The sequence below is a fragment of the Mastomys coucha genome, unplaced genomic scaffold, assembly GCF_008632895.1.
Source record: "Mastomys coucha isolate ucsf_1 unplaced genomic scaffold, UCSF_Mcou_1 pScaffold16, whole genome shotgun sequence".
Taxonomy (NCBI): Eukaryota; Metazoa; Chordata; class Mammalia; order Rodentia; family Muridae; genus Mastomys; species Mastomys coucha.
The window spans coordinates 86,248,535-86,264,779 of record NW_022196898.1 but is presented as its reverse complement, the minus strand read 5'-3'; the positions used below and the strand labels follow the sequence as shown (position 1 = coordinate 86,264,779).

The following is a 16,245-nucleotide window of genomic DNA, read 5'->3' as shown; positions in this document are numbered from 1 at the left end:
CAAGAGGAGATCAGGCTATTCAAATTCTGGTAAACATTTGGACTGTAGATACGTACTTCTTCAGACACTCTTAGGTGACCATCACTCTTTGGATCCAGCCGTGACTACAGTCAATAAGTTAAACATCTACTCAACTCTGGGTAGCCATAGCGTTTCAACTATACAGGTATAATCAAATGACATAAAGTGGTGTTAGGATGAATGAAGCCTTTTTATTTTGACTAGGAATATAAATCGGCTTTTATACTATTGTGTGACTTCATAAATTTACATATATACTCAGAGACAGAAATATGCCACGTAGGTGTATGCTGTATAGGCATATCTGAATGGGATATTGAGGTAGCTATACTTTTAAAGTGTGATAGAAGGTCAGCCAAATGGCTCAGTGGGTCAAAGCACTTGCCCACAAGCTTGACAACTTGAGTTTGATCCCTGAAACTTACAGTAGGAGGTGAGCAGCTCCTAAGAGTTGTCCTCTAACCTTACAAACTGCACCACTACATACACATTAACATCGCAACACTAATCCGAGCTTCAAAGCAGAATAATGTAAAGTGCTTGGTCTTTGGACACTTAAGTAATTCTGGCTTTGTTACATATTGGCTGTATGGCCAGCTTACTTAAAACTCAGCTTATGTTCTCTTCAGTATGGAACACTTAATAGTCCTCATGATCTTGAGAGAGAACTTTTAGAGATTCAAGGTAAAGTGGATATAAATGTGATATGCTATGGCCTAATCTCTTTTCTCACCCCTCTGCAGGTTTCCCACATAAAATAGTTTTAAAACCAATCTAGGAGTACAGCATGGGGTGCATATCTTTAGTCCCCACGCTAAGGAGGAGAAGGCATGCAGGCCTCAGTGAATGTGAGGCATGTCTGAGCTACACGGTGAGTTCCAGGACTAAATAGTGAGAATGACCAAAAAATAAGTAATAAAAATTTTAAAAGCTTTTTATAAAACAAAATTTTAGTTCTATCCAAAGAGCATAGGTATTTTAATCTAACACATCAAACATAGAAAATATATAGAATATATATAGGAATATATAGAATAGAAAATATATATTGTGTTCATAATTCCAGATATGAACATTTATGTTGAATATTTTGTATTCCAATGTCAAGCCTTCATTAAACCAAATGTATACCAGGTCCCTGCATTTTCTGTCCTTTGCTCCCTCAATCCCTACCTTTTCTCCTGACTGCTGTTGCCATACTTGTCCGAGAGACACGGAGAGCTTCCCACTTTATAAGAGAAACAGGATCAAGTTGCCACACCTATTAAATGTACCCCACACTCAGGGCTTGGACTGGTACAGACATCCTGTACACAGCCCAGCCATCTGTACACCTAATTTCATCCCACATGGACCATTTCCAACCTGTAGGCCTAACTCACGTACACCTCCTTTCTTCTGCCCAAATCTACTCTGTCAATATTAGCACTAACGAGAATTCCACGTGCCCAGGTCCTACTGAAAATTTGCAAACAATATGAAAGATCAGCCCAGTATCTACTTTCTAAAAAAAACTATGTATCCTGTAGAAAAGTTTGCCAATAAAAATTACCTTGAGCCCAGGGAACAATTTAAAATAACAATCTTAAGGGTTTTGTTTTTTAATTTTTTTAATTAAAAGGTGAAATTAAGCTCAATGAAATTAAAGAGAATAATCACTGGAGTTATGAGCAAGAAAATACAAACATAGACTGATGAAAATGACAAGAACATTCTAGGACTTGAGAACACTATTCAGTTGTAAAATAGAAACACTTGAAGAAGCTTCAAAGGAAATGAAGATGAAATTGAAAATCCAATAAAATAACTCAACTAGAAAACTCAAAGCCTTACAATAATAATAAAAAAAAAGATAGTAAAGGATATATACCAAATAAACAAGGAATATGATCTTAAAAACACAGGAACATACAGGAAGTGTGGGGCACCATGAAAACACCAAACCTTCAAGTTATAAACATGAGGGAGATGAATCCCAAGTCAAATGGTATAGATCTTCAAAAAGATCATAGAAGAAAGTCTTCCCAAACTATGGAAAGCCATACTCACACAGATTAAAGAAACACACAGAACACCAAATAGATAAGACCAGAAAAACAAAGAAAAACTCCCCAAAGCTTATTATAGTTAAAACATTAAGTATACAGAAGAAAGAAAATGTACTGAAAACTACAATTAAAAAAAAAAACCACAACCCTCAAGTTACATAGAAAGGGAGACTCATCAGAAGGGCGTCTGGCTTCTCAGTGGGAATGCTGAAAGCCAGAAAAGCCTCGATGTGTTACAGACGTCATTAATAACTTTAAATATCAATTACCTCAGTTCTCCAATAAAAGATACAGGCTAACTGAATGGATCAAAAAGCAAAATCTACCTACCTGTTCTCTACAAGAAACATGTTTAGCTTTAAGTAATGCCATAAGAGTGAATGGAATAGGCAAAGGACTCCAATCACATGGGACCAAGAAGCAAGCAGTCATCACTTACTAATAACTGACAATAGATCAAAAACTAATCAGAATTGCTAAAGAGGAACACTTCATAAATGAGCAAATAGTTAACCAGGAAGACACTACTATTCTAAACATACATGTACCAAACTCTAGGGTATCCAGTTTCATATAAAAAAAAAAATCTACTGCTGACTATAAAAACAAATTAACATCAACTCCTTTAATATCAGGTGATTGCACTATCTTAATTCATTCAATATACACATCACCTGGACCAAAAAAAAAAAAAAAAAAAAAAAAAAAAAAAAAAAAAAGACAACAACTAACCAAAAATACCAAAACTAATTGCATCATACATCCAATGGACTTAGCATATCTCCAGAGTATTCCACTCAGAAGCTGAACAGGGCACACTCTACTCAGCAACACTCAGAAGCTTCTCTAAGATAACCCAGACTCTGGAGCACAAATCTTTACAAATCCAAATGGTTGAAATACTTTCTTGTATCCTATCTGACCACAATGCAATCAGATTTTAAACTGACAGCAAATGGTCTCTAGTAAATAGAAAAATGCATGGTGATTCAGCAACTCATTGCTCAATAGTGAATGGGTCAAAGAAGTGAAAGAAAGGGGGAAAAATCCTATAACTAAGTGAAAATTAAAACAAAACCTCTGAGACATATTGAAACAAATCCTATGAGAAATTTATAACTCTAAGAGCCTACATTTAAAAAACATAATAAGCACAAAGAAATGACTAAATGATGCAACTGAAAATTTTGGGAGAACAAGAACAAACCAAATCCAAACAGTTGACTGCAAGAAATCAGAGAAATTATCTTAAGGTTTCTATTTCTGCAATGAAAGATCACACCTGAAACAACTCATACAGGAAAGTTTACCTAGCTTATTCTTTCACTTCACTGTTCGTCATCAAAGGAAGGCAGGACAGGAACTCAAGCAGGACAGGAACCTTGAGATGGACGCTGATACAGAGACCACAGAGGAGTGCTGCTTACTGGACGGCTCAGCCTGTTTTCTTCTAGAAACCCAAGACCACCTGCCTAGGCATGGCCCCACCCACACTGGGCTGAGCCCTCCTCCATCAATCACTAATTAAGAAAATGTTCTACAGACTTGCCTACAGCCCAATCTCATAGAGGCATTTTCTCAATTGAGGTTCCCTCCTCTCTGATGACTCTAGCTTCTGTCCAGTTGACATAAAACTAGTTAGTACAGAAATTAATAAACTAGAAACAACTAAAAAATATGAAGAATCACTATTAAGAGCCAGTTCTTTGAGAAGATAAAGCTGGACAGATCTGTATCTCATCTAACCAAAAGAGAGGCAGTATCACCCACTACCAGAACAGTAAAGACAAAAAAGAAAAAGAAAAGAAAAATACAGGCCTTACGAACATAAACTCAAAAATACACAATAAAATACTTGCAAACAGAATAGAGGCATACATAAAGAAGACGATCCATCATGACCAAGTTGGTTTTATCCCTGACATGCAGGAATGATTCAATGTACACAAGTCAATGCATGTAATGAACGCTTAAATGGATTTAAAGATAAAAAAAAATCACATAATCATTTCAAACCTCTAAGAAAATCCATGCCTTCATGGTAAAAGTCATAGAGAATTTAGGACTAGAGGGAACATACCTCAACATAATAAAAGCTATATGAAAAGCCTACAACCAACATCATCCTATGACCCAGAGGTAATCATCATCATCATGACCCAGAGGTAATCAACCTGTGGGTCCAGTCCCATGTGGAGATTGAATGGCCATTTAAAGTCACCCAAGATCACCAGAAAACACTGATGTTTATATTGCAATTGTAAGAAAAGACAATTTTATGGCTGGGGGTCACCCCAACATGAGGAACCGTATTAAAGAGTCACAGCATGAGGAAAGCTGAGAGCCACTGTCCCAAATGAAGACGACTTTGAAGCAATTCCACTGAAGTCAGCCATAAAAAAGGAACGTTCACTATCCCCACTCTTTTTCAGTACTGGGCTCAAGGCACTATTTGAGCAATAGAAGGTAATTAATTAAAAAGAAACAAACAGGGGAAGAAGAAGACAAACATCCCATTTTGCAGATGACATGACATTATATATTATTACTGATCTATTAGTGATCAGAAAACTTCTAGAAACATTTTGTCTAAATTCATCAATGTGTCAGGATACAGAACCAACTTGCACAAATTAGTAGATTCTCTATACAACAGACATACAGAGAAGATCATGGACACATTTCCATTCAAAGATAGTAAAATATCTAGTAATAAACCTGACCAAGAAAGTAAGGGGCCTCTACAATAAAGATTTTTAAATCTTCAAAGAAAAAGATAAAGATACTACACAGTGGAGAGACATCTCGTGTTCTTGAGTGGGTAGAATTGATATTGTGAAAATGACCATTTTACCAAAAGCTATTTACAGATACAAAGCAATCACAATCAGAATCAACAAATTTGTATTTCAGCCACTTAATATTTGACAAAGGTGTCAGCATGAGTTAGAGAAAAGGCATTTCCAGCAGATGGTGCTGAGAAAATGGGTGTGCATTGCAGAAGATGTAGCTAGACCAGAATCTCTCCCCTTGCACAAAAACTAACTCAGAATGGACCAAACACCTAAATATGAAGCCTGAAACTTCTAGAAGAAACCATGGACAGTAGGCTCTGTGTGTGATGTAGGCGTAGGAGAAAGAACTTTCCAAATAGGCTTCCATCTACCCAAGAATTAAGGACAACAACTAACAAGTGGGACCTCATGGGACTTAAAGTCTTCTACACAAGGAACCAACCAACCAACTGGGCGAATAGGAAGCCCACAGAATGGGGGAGTGCCTTTGCTGGCAATACATTTGACAGGATTAATATTTCAAAATATATAAAGAACTCAAAACAGAGTCAAAACAAACAAATGGCCTGCTTGAAAAATGGGCCTGAGACCCAGAGAGTTCACAAAAGAAAAAAAAAAGATTAATACATATCTCCAAAAAATGTTCATCATTTCTAGCAATTAGGGATTATATAAATGAAATCAGACTTGAAATTCTGTTTTATCCCAGTCAGCATGGCAAAGCTTAACAAAACAACTGATAACAAATACTGGAAAGGATTCAAGGAAAAACCCTTATTCAACTGTTGATGGGATTGCAACCTGGCACAGCCACTGTGGAAATCAATGTGGAGAATTCTCCAAAAGCTACATTTAAATCTACCATATTACCTAGCTATACCATTCCTTCGCATACACCTAGAAGACTTGACATCCCACTCCACAAACATTTGGTCAGCCATGTTCTTGGCTGCTCTAGTCACAATGACTAGGAAATGGAAAAAGGCTTCAATGTCCTTCAGCTGATGAATGGATAATAAAAATTTGGTACAGATACACGAAGGAATCAGACCAGAAAAAAAATCATATAGAGTGACTAACCCAGACCCCAAAAGACAAATGACATGTTGCCTCTGTTACTGGGGGTTCCTAGCTCCAAATCTTCAGAGTATGTGTCCCAGAGTAACTACAAAATTCAGGAAAGTACGAAGATACCATTTGCTGGAGTGAAGGATGGAGAAAGCAATAGAGGAGAAGTAACAAGGTACACGTGATCTGATTGAGGAAGTAGGAAACCTGGGGTCTCTGAATGTGGAGGAGATAAGTAGATAAGAGGAAGAGAAGAGTGAAATGGAACAGTAAGAATACCTGAAAAGGTCATAAGGAATCCCACTATTAACAATCTTCCTTCATGTATAATTTAAATGAAATTTTAACATCTGCACTGGCAATGCTTTTTCCAAGAGTCAAAGACTACCACCAACCCTAGGCTCTGGGATTGACCCTCAACACTATAAGAAATGAATAACAAAAATACACACAAAATGGGAGTCATTAATCACATTCTGTGACTGGGGAGATGATGACTCAGTGAGTAAAGTGCTTGCCCTGAAAATGTGAGGACCCAAGTTCTGATCAGCAGAGCCCATGTAAAGCTAGGCACAGTGGCTCACATCTGTAGCCATAGTGTTTCTACAGAGAGGTTGGGTGGAGTGGGAAAGGGTAGGATGACCCAGCTAGCTGGCATGTGCAGCGGTGAAAAAGACATCAGTCCAAGATGGAAAGCAAGGACCAACACCTAAGCTTGTCTCCTGATCTCTATGCACACAGTGTGGCATGTCCACAGGCTCATATGCACCAACGCACGTTATAGAACATTCTCTGTTCTTCACTCCTGCTGTGTCATGTCCTACTGACCCACATAAATGAGAAGTGACAGCAGAGTGACCATCTCTAATAACCACTCACTCCTCAGCTTACCCAGTTCCCATCAGGCCACTGAGAAATGCAGTGACTCCCTCCAAGCCACAAGAGAACAAGAGAGAGGCACTACGTGAAGAAAAGCATCCAATGAAAACTCACTTCCAGTTGCTTTCCCAGGAACACTTAGCCATGCCTCATTATGTACCACACCTTCATTAGACAGCTTTTGGTCTGTAAAAAGTGCGCTTTGTTATATTGGTGACTGATGTATCTGGCTCTCGCCTACTCTCTCCCCGTTGATCACTGTCCAGCCTATCAGTGTGAGTGCCATCAATGATGAAGAACGGAGTGCAGCTGTCACCGTTCATGGAGCTGCTCGGTGATAGCCCCTAAGTACCTACAGCATCTGCTCATCAGAATCCCTTACCACTATTACCAGGCCTGTGACCCACCACCCTGATTGGTTCCAACCAGTCAGCACACTGAAGGCACAGCTCACACGGAAAGTGGACAAAGATGGGAAGAAGTCTTTTCACTTACAAGAATCATCTGCCCCTTCCTCATAAGCCAGAGATGGCATGGAGGGCCAGCGTGCTTGTCTGGTCCACATAGCATTTGTTAAGATAAAACAAAGCAGCAACAACAACAACAACAACAAAACCCCTATACACCGATTGAAATTTTGATTGACTTTACATAGAGATCTAGTTCTCTAACTTCTCTAAGAATAAAACTAGAAGGTGATGGGGGGTGTCTCAACTGGTTGTGTGCTTGATAGTCAAGCATGAGGATCTGAATTCAGATCCCCAGCACCCCTGTACAAACCAAGCGTAGGGCATATGTGAATCGCTCTACCACTGGATAGACAAGAGACAGGAGGCTCTCAAAGCTCATTGGCCAGCCAGCCTAGCGGAACTGGTAAGCTATATGTTCTCTGGGGGATCTAAATTCAAAAATAAAGTAGAAAGTAACTGAGAAAGACAACTCATGTCGGTGCTAGGCCTCCACATGCACACACACATATGTATACAAACATACATGTGTATGCTACATATACAAACTAGGGAGAGCTGGAGGGAGGCTGAGTATGCACTTCAGTCGTAAAACATACATTTAGTATGTGTAGGGCTCTGGGTTCAGTCCCCAAACCACAGGGAAATGGGGGGATTTTTAGCATTTCAGGGGCATCATGCAGCTCTGAGTGGGTGCCACATGGAGAGTTAGCTCCCATCACCACTGGATGGCTCATGTGAGGGTCACCTGTAGAGACCTCATATGTGGAGGAGGTATGTTTTCAGAACAAAAAGCAATACTACACAGCAGGTCACATGCACAGGAAGTTGGAGTCGCAGACTCAAGGACAGTTCTATGGCTCATACAGAGTTGCACTGTATTTATTGCTTTAAGTTTCTGGAAGGCTGGCAAATGCTGTAGGCCAAATGAGAAATGACAGGAACACGAAAGCAGAGTAGATAACCATCCCAAGTCTATGCCCACCCCATCTTGCTCACTGGAAGGAGCCCCGATGCTGGCACCAGTGTCTCATCACAGCACTGGTACATATCCTGTGGTGACTGCAGGAATTAACAATGTCACCAACAGCCTCTTGTAGCCTGGTGTTGCTGTGGCTGGGATAAGACCATGACTCTAAGCAACATATCCATGTCACAGTCCATCAATTGGGAGATATCAAAACAGGAACTCAAATCGAGCACCTGGAGGCAGGAACTGAAGCCAAAGGCATGGAGGATTACTGCTTCCTGGCTCGCCCTCATGCTTCCTCAGCCCACTTTCTTAGACAACTCAGGACCACAGTGGTGGCTGTCTTAGGGTTTCTATTCCTGCACAAAACATCATGACCAAGAAGCAAGTTGGAGAGGAAAGGGTTTATTTAGCTTACTTCCACACTGCTGTTCATCACCAAAGGAAGTCAGGACTGGAACTCAAGCAGATCAATAACCAGGAGCTGATGCAGAGGCCACAGAGAGATGTTCCTTACTGGCTTGCTTCTCCTGGCTTGCTCAGCCTGCTCTCTAATAGAACCCAAGACTTCCAGCCCAGGGATGGCACCACCCACAAGGGGCCCTACCCCCTTGCTTGATCACTAATTGAGAAAATGCCCCACAGCTGGATCTCATGGAGGCACTTCCCCACCTGAAGCTCCCTTCTCTGTGATAACTCCAGCCTGTGTCAAGTTGACACACAAAATCAGCCAGTACAGTGGCCCATAAGCCTACAGGCCAATCTGTTAGAGGCAATCCCTTAGTTACATTTTAGTTACATCTAGTTACATTCCTTAGTTACATTTAGTTATATTCCCAAGTGTCTCTTGTTTGTATCAAGTTCACAAAAACTTGCCAGCTCCATGGCCATCCCCCTATTGAAGACTTCGATTCTCTGGCCCAGATGGAGGCAAGATCCGGCTAAGCCCAGCTCTCTACTGGTGACATCATCCCACAGTCTGCACTGCCAAACCCCCAGGATGACCCAAGCACCTACAACTTCCACTCTCTGGTCCGCCCTTGGTTAAATGGCTAACCCATTAGAAGCTTTCTTCCCCTACCAGCCAAGGCCCCAGTGAGGAGGACAGCTCGGCTGACAAACTGTTCAGTGGCGTGAGGCACATAGAAGGATGAGCACCTGAAGAAGGAACGCCCCCTGGGCTCTGGAAGACAAAGATTGTCCTCCAAGCCTTAGGTTACCAAAGGGCACACAGGCTGGGAACCTGAAGATGGCAGTCATGCAGGGGCAGGTGCTGCTTTCCTCTGGGGTTTGACCAACCCAGGTGGGGAAAGTTCCAGAGCTTCTTACCCCTCTGGTCTACTTGAGAAGACATGTGGCATCAGTGAGTGGGGTGGGGGTGGAGGTGGGGGTGGGTTAAAAGTGCCCGGCTGGCAATATTGCAAGTTATTTATCCAATACTCATCTCTGTTCTCCTTATTTACAGAACTCTTGTTTTGTTCAGGAGACAATGGGGCAAGCTTAGAGCATTCCTGTCTTCCCAGGTTGCTGAGCCTGTGCTACAACTCACAGAAATATAAATTCCCAGGAAGGGACATAGACAAAGGCAAATTCCTGCCAGAGACACCCAGTTGCCCTTCCTTTCTCTTCTTTGTCATCAGTGCTGAGAAGAGCCCCAGAAAACAGCAACCCTCCCTTCTTGCCACCACTAAATACCATGAAGATGTCAGGGGTAGACATTAGGTCCAGGGAAATGAAGTTACAGGTAACCCAGGCAGTAGGAGAATTCATGAACCAGATAGGACCCTGCCCTTCCAGGAGGGATGCCATAAGGCTAGCCATTAATGTATCAAGATCACACTAGGGCATCTTGTTCTGCCTATGGTCACAACCAAAGAACTCCCCAGGGCCCTTCTGACATAACATTGGAGATTCACTGGCTGTTTACTGCCGAAGGAGAGGATAGGAAAGAGTTTGTTAATGGATACATAGACAGAATAACAGCGCTGTAAGTGGAGATGTCTCTGGGCTCTTGTCATCCATTTGGGGGGCAGGAAACAAAGTCCAGGCTTGGAAGACAGATGGGACCTGAGATGTCTCACTTAATGCTTTGTTTCAGACTGGGAAGGGCAAGCCCAAGGTTTTTGAGTAGAAAATTGATTTGTTTGTTTTGTGTTTTGTTCCAGAATTGTCGCTAATGGGGAGGCAGGAAGGAGAGATGTAGCTCTTCCAGGGAGACTATTCTTCTATTATTCTATTCCTGTATTTCCGTAGAAAGACAGAGAAGCTTTTGTTTGAAGTTCTTTTCAAGGCTGTTTAGATAGCAAGCAGGCTTGTGCAAGAGATGCAGCAGCTTTTTTTTTTTTTTCCTTTCTCTCTTTCTTAATGCACAGGCAAATAAGGTGAAGTCTCTCCTGGGCAAAACTGGGCCAAGAATGTTTGCAGACCCTTTCATAGGTCATAGAACTGGGCTTTCTAGGCTCATAATGCTCAGCTTTGTGTGTAGCACCCATCGGGGCCACAGTTCCCAGTGAGCCTCAGGGAGACAGGATTACAAAAACACCAAGATTTCCAGTGGTACTGTTCAGCTAGCCCAGGGGTCCTATGCCTTGTCTCACCACCTCCGGAAGTGAGGCCAGCTGACTTGTGAGCTAGCACTAGGGTAGACTCGAACCCGCTTCTCTGCCCTTATGCTTCACCTAGACAGGGGACTGTCGGAGAAGTGGAGGTAGAGACTGGTGTGGAGGATCGTGACGTGTGTACTTGGTGGCTGGACAGAAGATGATAGTTGAGTTAAACCTGAGAGAGAACTCGATGAAAGACCGGCAATGGCTGGCTTTCATGGGTGGACCAAATTGGTGAGGTGGATCTACAGGGGTGTAATCCAGAGGGCAGGGCCTGGCTTCGGCTGAACCTTGGCCTTGGATTGGCAGGCTCTATAAACATAGCAAAGCACTTGAGCGCCTCCTCACTCACTCTCGGTGCTGTGTTAGTTCTCAGGAATGCCAACTGTAGGCTTTCTTAAAAAACAACAACAACAAAAAAAAACAAACTTTATGAAGCACTTAGGGAATCAAATTCCTAAAACCTGGGAAGCTGAATTATTTAAGGATTTAAAGGTGAGTCTATCCTTTTTCTGTGCTAAGTGGGAAAGCACTGGCCTGTTAAAAACCAACAACATTCACACATTCCTAAAAGAAACCTGTATGAGCCCGGCAGTGGTGGCGCACGCCTTTAATCCCAGCACTTGGGAGGCAGAGGCAGGCGGATTTCTGAGTTCGAGAGATGATTTATGAAAAGATGTTTCTAGGTTATATTCCAGCATTACACCACTTTATGTAAAGAACGTGAGCAGCTCTAGATTCGGTATAGGTTGAGGTAGCAAGCAGCAGTTCCTTAGAGATTCTCACGGACCACCGTGCCTATCAGCATACCACAGATTTGGCTGCTGGTGTAATGGGCATTCTAATATTTTATTTTATTTGGTCAGCAACCATGCTAATATGATGTGTATAAAATACATTAAAATAATTTTTTTCAAAGCTGCACATTGGATTCAAAGGTCTTACACACCCTACACCCAACCACTGAGGCACACTCGCAATTGTCCTCTTTAACTACAAAGCCCTAAAAATTATTGGAGGGGACACAGACATGGTTCCGTGGTTTAAAGCATGTAGAGCTCTTCTAAAGGACCTTGGTTCAAGTCCCAATACCCATGGCTACTTGTGATTCTAGCTCTGGAGGATCCACTGGCTTCTGCTGGCCTTCACTGCACCCCATTAACATCCTTCTCCCCTGCTCTCCCCCAAAACAGATGTATAATTAAAATATTTTTTAGTCAATCTCAGGACTATGAAGATGGCTCAATAGGTAAAGACATTTGCCTGACATAAAACATTATGGACCCAACCTGACAATTGAAGTTTGATCCCCAGAACCTGCTTGGTAAAAGGAAAGAACCAAAGTTGTGCTCTGACCCACACATGTGCCCATCTCTCTTTGTTTCCCTCTGTCTCTGTCTCTCTGTCTCTGTCTCTCTCTCGCTCTCTCTCACACACACACAGAGAATTAAAAAAATTAAATTAACGTTTACTGTAAGACTTTAAATAATTATGTGCCTCCAGTTTGTACAGTTTTAACTAAGACTTATGAGTAGGTATCATAAATGAGATTCTTTTAATAATTTGACTCAACCATTCCCCTATCAGAATATCCAGAGCAACATGCAAAGTGTAGGTCATATAAGAAAGAACACAGCAGCTACATTCAGTTGTGAAGAGCTGAAATTGATTAAGAGTTCATGGGTAGTGACCTGCTAAATGCTAGCTCCTCCGCACCAGTGGCTGTCAAACATTTTAGACTCTGTGCTCTTTACTCTTTTAAAGAAGGCTGAAGGCCCTGAAGAGCCCTTGTTGGTGTGGAATTTCTGTGACTATCATGCTAGAAATCAAAAGGGGGAAATATTAAGAACACTGAAGATTACAAGCCCAGACCGGCTTTGCTTGAGAGTGGACATCACTGCCCTCCACTGAAGGCCTCCATATTCACAGAGTTAACAACGGCAAAGAGGAGACATAACGGTTTAGCAATACAAATCAGATTAAACCCTGGGAACCCTTGGATGTTAAGAATTGCAAAAAGTCCATCCATGGACTAAATTTTGAGAACACAATCTGCTTGGGAATTAGACAAGCTAGCATATTATCACCACATACACTATACTCACTGACACTAGGAAAAAAATCCTGATTTAACGAAATCAAAATATTAATGGACATGATTGTACCTCCCCTCTTTTTCTTGACAGTCTCACAGGTAGCCTCTCATTTGCTTGGCTCTCCTGCCTCTTAAGTATTGGAATTACAGGCAGGTGTGGCCACACACTCCCTCTTACTCAACAACTTGAAAACAGAATTCTTTAAAAAGTCAACCTTCTTGTACTACAAGTATGTACTTCTAGATGCTAAACACTTATTTAGTCTTTTGATTTTCCTGCATGAGGTTTTTTTATTTTTACTTTTGCAATTCAATTCCAGCTAAGTAGTAAAGAGACAGCAGCAAAACTGGCCAAGAATAAGGTACTCACATTTTTGTTTCTTTGCTCGATGCTGAGGATTGAACCCACAGCCCTGTGCATGCTGGGTATACATTCTGCCACTCAACTATTTCCTCAATATCAATCCCAGACAGGCCAACCAGAGTTGTCTGCAAACCACAGCCCGTCTCACTCGGAGCTTGGTAGAACTGTGATTCTCCGGCCCCATTAAGAACTCCTAAGTAGCCGGGCAGTGGTGGTGCAAGCCTTTAATCCCAGCGCTTAGGAGGCAGAGGCAGGCGGATTTCTGAGTTCAAGGCCAGCCTGGTCTACAGAGTGAGTTCCAGGACAGCCAAGACTACACAGAGAAACCCTGTCTTGAAAAAAAAGAACTCCTAAGTCAGAACCTGTGCTCAGAACCTGCTAATGCCTGTTCATCACCACCACCTGGGAGCTTAAAAAAGACAGATGCCTGGGAGGGCTGGTGGGATTTTACTGCTCCCAGCTGACTCTACCACGCATGGAAAAAGTGATACTTTAATGCTAAGATCTTGGTTCCAACCTTGGGAAGGGTAAAACTGACCTCCAGTAACCACTGCACTGAGGCACCCCAGCAGTCCCCAGCATCCACCGCGCTGAGGCACCCCAGCAGTCCCCAGCATCCACTGCACTGAGGCACCCCAGCAGTCCCCAGCATCCACTGCACTGAGGCACCCAGCAGTCCCCAGCATCCACAACATGTGATAACCTCCCTGCCAGTTCCTGGGTCCCGGGAATTTCAGAGAAACAAAGGATTTGGATGGAGAACAGTGGCTTAGTTCATTCATACTTCTAACATAAGTGCCTTAAAGTTGGTGATTTATAAACAAAAGCACATTGTTTCTTGTTCTGTGGGCTGTGCGGAAGTACCAGGAAGTTTCAGTGTCTGGTGGAGACCCAGTCCTCCCAGCACATTCTAGAAGGGAGAACACCTGCCCCTAGGCCTCTTTCATAAAGGCATGGAGTCTACTTAAGACCATGGGATCCAGGAACATCACTCACCTGAAGCCCCACCCCTTGCTACTGCTTCACCTGAGACACTTTCTTTAATGAGTGTTTTGCTTACGTGTGCATCCTGTAGGTGCGCACATCGTATGTGTGTACATCATAGGCATGCCTGGCATCTACAGAAGTCAGGAGAAGGTTCCGATGCCCTGGAACTGGAGTTAGAGTTAGGGATAGTTGTGACCCACCATCCTTGGAACTGGTCCTCTGCCACAGCAGGAAGTGCTCTTAACCGCTGAGCCATCACTCAAGCTGGGGGTCACTTTTAAGGCAGAAAATTTGCAAGCATTTAGTTATCCAAGCCACGGCAGCTGCCTTCTCTGCCTTGCAGAGATAGGAGCCCACTTGATTGGCAGATGTGTTAGGTAAGCTTAGTTACCACTTGAGGGGGGACGGGGCCCTCTTACTGTTTTTGCCTTTAATAACACACTGTGATGGACAATTCTACCAATTTTTCCGAATTGTTTTTAAAACATTTCTGCAACATAGTTGAGTCTGTCCCCTCACTGTCACATTGTACTGAAAACTCTGTTTTTCATGTTGTCTTTATTGCGAAGGAAATCACAACTGCCAGCCTATTGGTTCCAGTTTTACCTTCCCATGCTGGGTCCCCTACACCCCCTCCCTGTCCACACCTAATCCTGCCCCGAGTCTGGAAGTCATAACTCTTCCACCCGCACTCCAGGAGCAGCCCAGGACTTCTCTCTTAGACCTCTTTCTTCTTGGAGCCTCTAGCGGTAGTTCTCAACCTAGGGGTCACCTATTAGATGCTCTGCATATGAGATGCTTGCATTGTGATTCGTGAAAATAGCAAAATCACAGTTATGAAGTAGCAACGAAATAATTTTTTTTGGTTGGGGGTCACTGTGACATGAGAAACTGTATTAAAGGGTCGAAGCACTAGGAAGGTTGAGAGCCCTGGCTGGTCTATTTGTCCCTTGGAAAAATGGCAGTTTAACTCTTAACAAGTTTGGACCTTCGGCCAGTGGAAATCCCACTTTGGTTTACACTTCTGAAACTTTCCTGAGAGCATTCGGCAGTGCCTGGAATAGAGTTTACTTTTACAATGGTGCACAGTGGGGTCAAGGATGGATGAGTTGTTCGCCCCAGTGGCCGTTTGCAACTGTTAGGGAACTACTGGGTTGTTTTGGCAACAACATAAGGAGACTGCAGAAGGCACAGATCACTTTATTGATATTTTATTTATGCGATTTTAATCATTGTAGCAGGTAGCATTTAAGAGAATTTGCTTCCAAAAAGTACAGAATGCACTGCCATAATCTTAAATATAATAATGCATTCTTTATTTAACTTACCCCACAAAAGGTGGCAAGACTGGACAGGCAGAGTGGTGCACACCAGCAATTCCAGTACTTGGGAAGCCGATGCAGGAGGAATTCGTTCAAGTGCAGCCTGAGTTATACAGCAAGCTAACAAACCCAAAGTGTACAGCAAGAGCCTATCTTAACAAAGCTAGAACTCAGCAAGACATTACGAGAGCGTGAAGCAGACAGTTATCATATACCACACAGTGTTCAGCTGCCCTCCAGTCAACTGATGAGAACAACAAGGGAAGTCTGGACTGCAGGGGACCGCATCTAGCTCACAGCAGGCCCCTTCAAGCATAAGAGCAACGGACATGGAACCGTGTCCATCCCCACCAGAAGAAAAATGCACCAACGGAATGACTTCAGTACAGTATTGTCCCCTCAGAGTGCTAGAGGCTGGAACTGAACGTTCTTTGTGGCTCCCAGTTTCTGCTAGCCTCTGTCCAGCTTGGCACTCCTGGGACTATGGGCATACTACCTCAATCTGCCCTCCTATCAGGAGGATTCCCTGTACTCCTTGGGGCTATGTTTGAAGTTCCTGTTTAGAATCTCAAGGAATATAATATTTAAAGACACAGTTGAACCCATGATAAACTCCTAACATGTAG

The 16,245-nt window shown here is 42.6% G+C and overlaps 1 protein-coding gene across 2 annotated transcripts in view; it reads left to right on the top strand.

Annotated features, from left to right (window-relative positions):
• The window catches only part of Rap1gds1 (Rap1 GTPase-GDP dissociation stimulator 1), a 161,949-nt gene extending 145,704 nt beyond the window's left edge, over positions 1-16,245 (top strand). The window contains exons 16-17 of one of the 2 annotated variants that reach the window (XR_004119854.1): positions 765-892; positions 15,636-16,245. The gene's annotated coding sequence lies outside the window, so the exon portion shown is untranslated. The remainder of the gene's footprint in view (positions 1-764; positions 893-15,635) is intronic. The other variant, XR_004119855.1, reaches the window with a different exon arrangement.